Here is a 9,127-nt window from a genome sequence, read left to right as displayed (position 1 = left end):
GTCCTCATCGCCTCGGTTCCCGCGGGAATCAATGCCAAGGCTGCCACGCCAGTCAGCCTTCCATTGATGCCTCACGTGCGGTGTAGTGAAGGCACCGCGACGCGCGTCCCGCCCGCTCCCGCCACGCGGCACCTGGCGGGCAGCTTCTCACCGCCCAACTTCGGCTATAAAAGCCGACCTCCCCGCCGGTGAACGCCACAGTCGCCATTCTCGCCACAACTTGCCACCTCTCGTCCCCTCTCGCCACCGAAGCCCCTCTCTCCCACTCTTCCCCGCCGACGAGCAATGGCCGAGCGTTACCCAGGCGACGCCGCGGCGGCGAACGGTTTCGGTCGACACCATCTGCGCGAGGACGAGGCGTGCCTCCTCTACGAGGACGAACCCGGCACCCCCGGACATGCAGGTGCCGGGCTCATGGAGGCTAAGCGCCGGCGGCGTCCCGATGCCCCCGGTGCCCACCGGTGCTGAACGGCGCGCCGAGATATCGCGCATCCGTTCGTCGCTGTCGAAGGCGCAGCGGAACGAGCCGAGGTACGCCGCCAACAGCCACACGCTGTGGACGATGTACTTCGACCGTCGCCACGCCGATCGGGTCGCCTCCGCAAACGGCGTCGTGCCCCGCAGCCGCCTCAACTGCGACGGGAGGCGCGAATGGTGGAGCGTGCCCGGCCGCACCCTCGAAGCCGTCCTCGACCACATCGAGGCCGGCTACACGCCGCGCCTCGAGTACCCGGCGCCCCCGTCCTTCTCTCGCCGCCGCGGTAGTTCCTGCACGCCGCGGCGAATGGAGGCGGCGACCTCCTTGTCGTCGGGCTCCGGTTCGCTTTCCTCCCGGTCGCCGGCGCTCCGCCCCGTCAAGCCGGAGCTGCAGGAGACGCCGCTTGGGCGCCGCACCCGCAGCGGCGCCCTCGTCATCAACGAGGGCGGCCGCCCCTCCCCTCATTCCTTCCGCCTCGTCCGGCCAAAGACCGAGCCGGGGTTGCTGCCCATGAAGAAGGAGCACGAGGACATGTCCGCCGCCGACGAGACCGCTCTCAAGTGGGCGAAGGCGGACTACGTCCGCGAGCAAGTGGAGCGCCAGCGCCGGGCCTACGAGGAGATCAAAGCTCGGCGCCGTGGACGCGACGAGGGCGGCGGCGTCGTCCTCGACAGCGACGATGAGGACGCGCCCGGGCCGTCCAACCCACCACGCGTCGGCGACCCTGGTCAGGGGTGCAGCAGGGACGGCAGCGGCGCCGGCGATGACGACGACGACTACACCAGTTCTATAGGCTCCTCGGCATGTAGAAGGCGGGCGGCGGCGGCAGCGTAGTAGAGCTAGGCCTAGTTATTTTTAAATCATGTTTTTTGTTTTTTTGTATAAATTTGAATGAAATCGCCGAGTTTGTGTCGTGTTTGTGCCAATTTGGGGGCAACCTGGGGGCGGCGACTGGGAACACGTTCGCCCCCACGCCCAAATTAACGCCGGTTCGGCCTCAGGCGGCGCTTTTTCGACGTCCTGGGGGCCGAACGGCTAAAGATACTCTAACTAGTGTGTTTTTCAAGGAGAGCTATTGGTCGTGCTTGTATTGGAACAACAGTCTGGCTTTTTTTTTTTTTGAGGGGTGGAACAACAGTCTGGCTGTGATCTGGACTTGAGGAGATTGCAAGCCTGTGTGCACTCCCCTGGTAAACTGACCCGTTGCTTGTAGTTTGAGCCCACGACTAATCTGCCAAATCTAGGCCCTGATTACCAGCGGTGGGCAGAAAATATCTTGCATGTACTACCATGGACCTCTTTTTTTTTAGATCATCGGAAGGGCAAAAAGCCCCAAGTCACATTATCAAAATAAAACCAATGTTCAATTTCTTTTGAACTTCAAGGTTCAGTTTCATTGATCCGATTGCAAGGCCATGGACCTCTTGATTCGCTAATTAAATCGCCTTTGTATTTATTTATTGGGTCTGGTCTTGCAACTTAATTATCAGTTGCTTTCTTATTTGTTTGTTTGGTCGTGGTTGTTGACATATAATGTGCTGCCTAGTCTCTTCCTTCAGATCGATCTTTTGATTGCATTGGCTAGAGTATGCACTTCTACATGGTATCAGAGTCAAGAGGTCTTGAGTTCAAGACCCGGCTGGCGCAATTAAATTGTAGCTCACTTTCGGTCCACGTTTAGGCCAGAGGGAGCCACACGTGAGGGGGAGTGTTGACGTATAATGTGCTGCCTAGTCTTTTGGTTGCATTGGCTAGAGCATGCACTTTTACAGTGGTGGAATACGTCTCACCCGACATGTTTTTTCTTTTTTTTGAATCAGTTCACCCGACATGTTGATTTGTTCTTTAACTCATTTCTTTTATATCGGAACAATAAAAATATTATCAACAGTGACATCCTCAAAGGAAAACCTGAATAGTTTAGCATCTTCTAGGTGAACTAAAGCATCCAATTAACTGACTAAAGAATCGTGTTAATCTCACACCTTTTAACAATGTACATCATCAAAATTTAGAACCCTAATTCTGTATATCTAATACAGTGATACTCACTATTTCTAGTTATCTCAACTAGTTTGACTCACTAGCATGTCGTCCGATCTAGCATGGGAATCATCTACCAGGCAACAAGCATTAGTGCATTCTACGTGGATTTTAAATCACATTGCATTTCATTATGACATGCACTACAAACCACTACCTATCTTCCTAGCAAACAACGCCAATCAGCAAGCCATGCATGTAAGGTATAAGTTACATTTTTTGCATTAGTATATCCATGCAATGTTGCCATGCCAAATATCAATTTATGCATGTAAATCATCAGTTAACTTTCGGGCTAAGTTTTGTGCTCTCATGGACACTGTAGCGCTTGGAGCATACCTATATAGTTGATCCTTCACTTTAGAAAAATGGCACTCTTCTAACTAAATGTTTTTTCTCCATTATACATCATTTTGTACTATGCTTCATTTTTTAATATTTTAAAAGTGTAAGGCGAGAATACTCTTACATTTTATTTTCATTACTTTTAGTTGTTTATGTAGCACCTAATTATGCATTTCTTTCTGAGTAATTTTAATATGCTCCCTCCTACCCCCTCTTTTTACATGAGAGGTAAGAAGGTAAGACTTAATCAGACCACTACTTAATCAAATCAATGGCTCAGATTTATTACGTACTCTTACCTTTTATGTGGAAATGGGAGGTAAGATGGACCATGCTAAAATTTGCCTTTCTTTTAACAAGATTACCATAGGAACGTGCAGGGTATCATCTAGTTGGATATATTGATTCAGAAACATAACAGGACTTTGTATTTGGTCATGAATGGAATGAGCAGGATATTGTTCGCCATATTCAAATTGGGTAAACTATCATCTAGCTGGGTCTGTCATTTTAGTTTGTCAAGTTGCAGATCAAACTTAGATTTAAAAGTGTGTGGCATATTTTCTTGGGATTTTTTTTAAAGGGTGAATGTTCCACCCACTTCTGTGGGACTACACGATCATTGGCCCGGATGCTACGTTGATAGTTGACACCTCGTTCATTGATGCTGATACGTGCTCGAGTCGCAATGCTGTTTAGAATCAATGGTTCCAACATGGTGAAATATAATTTTCCTGAGTTCAGTTGATTAGACATCGCACACGTACGTGTTTTGGCCCGAGTCATCGATTCCGTGTTGCGTACAGGCTTGAGAAATGTGGTTAACGCGGGAGAGAAGGAACTGATGGATGATTGTTCTTTTAACGGGAGAAAAGAAGATGCTTGTGGATGAATGATGATTGCATCGTTTTTCTTGGTAAATGGGTGGCTTTGTTAATCAATAAAACCAAGCGTCCCGCAAAAAAGAAGTGGTGCCTAAAAGCCCATAGTGCTACGATGCGCTCATGTTGGGTCTCCTCAGGAAGTCACGATGCCGATGCCGATGGGGCGATGGTGGCTTCCAGCGTTCTACGTGCAACTCCAACGCACATCGTCGAATCACCCCTAAATGTTTGGATGATTGGACTGGATGGTTCGAAGACATTTTATCATTCAATGAGAGTCACCAAATGTCCGAGAACCTGTCCAGACATCCAACCAAATGTAGGAGACGTTTAGGAGCGCCTTTACATCCATCTGGCCCACTCCACCTCAACAAAAGCCACCACAGACCCACACCGCATCCTCTCTCTCTCTCTCTCTCTCTCTCTCTCTCTCCCCTTTCCCTCTCTCCTCGCATGCCGACACGGTTGCCTCCGCCTTCTCGAGTGAGCTTTCCATGGCCCGCACCCCTCTCATCGGAGTCCTCCGCCACCGGCCCACCGCCACTCTGTACCAACAGCTGGTCTGCGTCGGCGGCGGTCATGAAGACGCAGATAGCGCTCGGGTTGTCATCATGCGATGATGGCATGATCGTCGTCGAGACGCTCAAGCCGCACCTTCGGGAGATCTGCCCACACATGCACGACTGCGACACAGGCTCCCTCCTCGCCTTTCGCTTCCGCGCCCTCGATATACCGGCGCACACGCCACACCGCAGCGTCGTGGTCTCCCACAAACGCATGGCAGCGGTCACGGCCAGCATGGCTACATGGCTGCCCAACGGGGAGGCGCTCGGGTGATGGAGGTGGTGCTCGTTGCCGATGTCCTGCCGGAGTTGTCGTGTATCACCGCGCTCGACGCTGCACATCAATTGTTCGATGAAGTGCCTGGCAAATAGGGGCGGACATTTGGTGACTAGCATTGAATGGTTCCCCCGCGCAACCATGTCCGCGGACATATCCAGATGTGTCCGCGGACATTTGTTGATGTCCATTTTAGTGACCCACGTTGGGGGGTTGCCCTAATATGTGGGCTGCATGGCACTACTGACGAAGGGTGGCTTCCCCACTGGGCCAGCACGAGCGCGACCACTTTTGCACGGGTCGGTGCTCACCACCTATGTGCCAACGCGTGGGACCAAGGGCCTGCTCATGATTTTAAAAGTGTGTATTCAAAATTTTAAGCAATAAGAAGACATTTTTTGACAGCCTAAACACTTGTTTTTTGCATATATAATTGATTGTAGCATCGGATTGTACTAAATGTATTATAAGGGATATGACACAACATTGATCACAATATTATAGATTCGTAAAATTTCTCATATTGGAATTGTTCAACATATATAAGCACCATTTGTTCAACATATCAAAGTGCAACATCTGAGTTTCAGAGTAATATTTTTATTGGTAATGCTCACTTTCACATTGTCAGAAATTAATAAACATTCTCACATTTCAAATTCACAAGCGTCCATGAATTGCAAACATTGTCAATTTATTAAACTACTCAACAACTCTAAACAATGTTTATGTCTGAACAATTTATGAAACCACTACAAAAAATTACTATTTTCAATATACTAGTAAGCCCAGTTAACTCATGAATTGATGTGGGCCCGCCCTTGATGGGACGCCATGTAGACGCCACCCATGCGATATTTATATGGACCGAGGGCGCGTCGTTGTCGGTTCATCGCTCTACCCTGTTCCCTACCTTGCATGATAGTCATTCGTTCGCCGATGTTTATGTCGGCCACCACAACTGGAAAAATTGAAAAATAATTCATGAGTGCTGGGACTCGAGCCCAGCATCCCTTGAAAGTTTCAACACGCACGGACCAACCCGCTAACTATTGTTGTTTGTCTTGATTTTATGCATGTCTCTAGTTGAGTTAGCTAGTTCGACAAAACGAAATCATAATTTGCTGGGTCGGGCGAGATTTGCTCCAAATTAAGTGGTTCTTGCCATCTATCCGAGCATGGTAATATACACAGCGCTTAGCTGGTAACTTAATTAGCTGAAACGTGGTAACTTTTTGAGCTTGCTATTTTTTTGTTGAAAAACACCTCCGATAATTCATGTGTAAATAACTTGGTATATACGTATAGTAGACCTGATAACTTACTGAGCTTAGACGCGATAACTTTCTTGACCCGGGAAAAAGAGTTGTTGAAAAGCATACATCCGGTAATTTATCAGACACCGTGGTAACTGTGACCCCCGTTTTTTCCCGCTCTAATATACTCTTAAAAACTCACGTATAATTACATACGAACGCCATGTTAACTTTCACCCGAGGATTTTTTGTTGTTGAAACATCCCTCGGTAACTTTCTGTGTTAATATCATGATAATTTATGCATTGTAGACCTGATAATGTACATACAAACAAATTGATAACTTTTTTATCCAAGCATAAAAAGTTGTTGAAACATATGCCGGTAACTTATGTATGAATAAAATGGTAAATTATGCATCACAGACCTGATAACTTACATATAAACACATTGATAGCTTTTCATCATAGGCGAGAAAAGCTGTAGGAATATACCCCTGATAACTTAAGTGTAAATAGTATGGTAATTTACGCCACAGACACCTGATAACTTACATACAACACATCGATAACTTTTTACCCATGTGAAAAAAGTTGTTGAAACATGCCCCGGTAACTACCGTGTAAATAACATGGTCATTTATGCGCCGCGGACCTCATAACTTACGTTCAAACACCATGGTAACTTTGACTTCAAGGAAAAAACGTTGAAACATAACTTCTCCCGCAAATTCCATGTAAGTTTACGCACCACAGACCTAATATCTTAAGTTTAAACACCATGGTAACTTTCATCCACGAGAAAAAGTTGTTGAAACATACCTAGGTGTAAAGTTACCATATCGCCCCATGCTAAAGTTATCATGTTTCTAATGATATAGTCATTAACCTTCTCATACTATAGTTACCAGGCTTATCACGGTATAGTTATCATGTTGCTCATGTCATACTTATCACACTGGTCATGCCAAAGTTACCAAGCCAAAAATTATTATTATTGATGTATGACAGAAAAAAGAAATGTTCAAATAACCTTGTTTACGTAGAATAAACAACAACTAAAGGTGGCTTAGTTGATTATTGGGTTTAATAGCTATTGAATAGACCTGAGTTCAAGTCCCCTTTCTAGCACTTTTATTTTCTTTTCATATTGTGTAGCCAAAAACTAAAAAAAACACCTATTGGCATCTACGGTTTTTGAGAGAAGCAAAAAAATCGTTCGGATCTAATTGCTAAAATTAGTACGTCCGGAAGTTAGCATAGTCCTTTTAAAAATGAAGTAATTTAGTGCTAAATTCGATCAAGCTCATAAAAGTAATTTTAATGATTTAATAAATATGTGCAATATTTTTTAATGATGATTATCCAATAAATATTCATTTTGAATTGGTTGGGGTGCACCAGGCCCTAGCAATAGTGCAACGCTAGCGCGATACGCGAGAACCCATGTAGAAAGCCACATGTGCGAATCCTCCCCTAAAAAAATAATTTAATATCATGTGGATATGAGAATCCATATATCAGATATTAAACTGATAAAAACAGATAGTACATTTGATCTTAGCCAAAAAGCCGAGAAAGATATGATTCACTGTGAAGCCTGTCCCTCCTTTTGTATCCTCCTCCACCGATTCGTATGCCGTCGTCAGGCAATGTGGTACTAATAATATGGACCAGGTACTAAATAGTAATGGTAGATGGCCGTGATTTATTAATGGGCTTGTTGTTCGACCAGCCTCACCCAATCTCATCCACGGCCTAATAATATGATGCGGCTCTCAGCACGGCCCAACTTAACTATTGGAGCATAAAAGGCCGTAGGAAAAAAAGTTCAGTTTCAGATTATATTACGCGGAGGGAACGCAAGCATTGCTGCGCTGTAGTGCAGACTGCGTTGTGTATAGTGCTTCACATTTCACTGAGCACTACTACCTCTGTCCCATTGAACAAGAAAATCGTCTGGAACGGAGAGAGTAGATGGCTAGTGCTCAAAGCACTAAACTTGCTAGTGCTCAAACTGTAGAGGCCCAGCGATGTATGTAGATAAAAAAGAGTCCACATGACAATGACAATGGAGATATGTTGGGTAGATAATTGTGACATATGGGGCATTATGGGAGCAGATCGAAGGAGAAAGAGGAAGGCGGCAGGTTGGCCAAGCGTCATCAGGTGGTGATCCAGCTGTTGGTGCCCTCCTATGCTTTGCTCTGTTGCGTCTGAAGTCGCTCTGATTCAGCCTTCTTTGCAGCAGCATGGGCATTGTGCTGCTGTCATTTCTGCGCCTTGTCACGCGTAGTCGTTTACTGAGAAGAGATTGAACTGACCTTTGGATTGCATTGCAGGAACAAGTATTGGGCTGGTGTGGGTATGCAGTGGTCAGGACTGCATATCTGCGCACTTCTTACAACCTTTGCCCATTGATGTTCTTCACGACCTCCAAGTAATCGGCCGCGATATGTATGCAACGTTCTGAACATACAAGTTCTCTGTTAAAGCTTCCAAACACCCCGGTTCAGATTGAAACTCCATGCGTAGGAGGCGATTTTATGAACCGACTGTTAGACAAATAAGCCACTAAACTACTTGTTCTTCCCCATTTTATAGATAAAGCACAAAGCTAAGTACACATTCGAACAATACAAGGTGTCATGAGGCCTTGTTGCAAAGCAGATCCCGGGATATGAACACACGATACTACGTTACCGAGACATAGCAAAGGAAGGCTTGAATACAGCCCCATGACACACCTTAGGATAGCTAAGCTCCATGACAACGCCCTCAGGAGGGGGAACGATGCTAAGCGCCGTGGCTGTAGAGTCCAAGGTGGACAATGGCCTTCACCCAGAACCCTGACAGGGAGAGGAGAACAACAACGACGTCCTCAACAGGAGAGCGACACCCGAGGCATCGCCGCCGTCGACGCCAAAGCGCCAAGCTTTCGATTGTAGCTCACTTGTGGCACCACAAGGCACCTAGGACACCAGTGACGAGCACAGACCTCCAGATCCGGATCTGAGGCGTTGTGACTGCCATCAACAGAGAGCGAGCCCGAGGAAGCCACCACTATACCCCTCGCCGTCCAAACTACCACGAGGCATAGCCACCATGGAACCTGCCGAAGAGCCAACCATGCGGACCGTCATCCATGGCCGCGGCCCTGGCATCCATGTCCCGAGCCACCGCCAACCGTCCACATCACACCGAACCCATCACCGTAGGAAGAGTGGAAAGCATCTCCCTCTACTCCTAACTCGGCAGCCACCAAGTCTAGATCAACGCCTC

General features: G+C 47.1%; 1 non-coding gene across 1 annotated transcript; it reads right to left on the bottom strand.

Moving 5' to 3' along the window:
- Positions 1–7,235: 7,235 nt before the first annotated feature.
- Positions 7,236–7,430, bottom strand: LOC123056399 (U2 spliceosomal RNA). Its single transcript, XR_006426776.1, has one exon. It is a non-coding gene; the product is annotated as a U2 spliceosomal RNA (small nuclear RNA).
- Between the last annotated feature and the right edge of the window lie 1,697 nt (positions 7,431–9,127).

The sequence above is a fragment of the Triticum aestivum genome, chromosome 2D (assembly GCF_018294505.1).
Source record: "Triticum aestivum cultivar Chinese Spring chromosome 2D, IWGSC CS RefSeq v2.1, whole genome shotgun sequence".
NCBI lineage: Eukaryota > Viridiplantae > Streptophyta > Magnoliopsida > Poales > Poaceae > Triticum > Triticum aestivum.
This window is presented reverse-complemented; position numbering and strand designations above follow the sequence as displayed.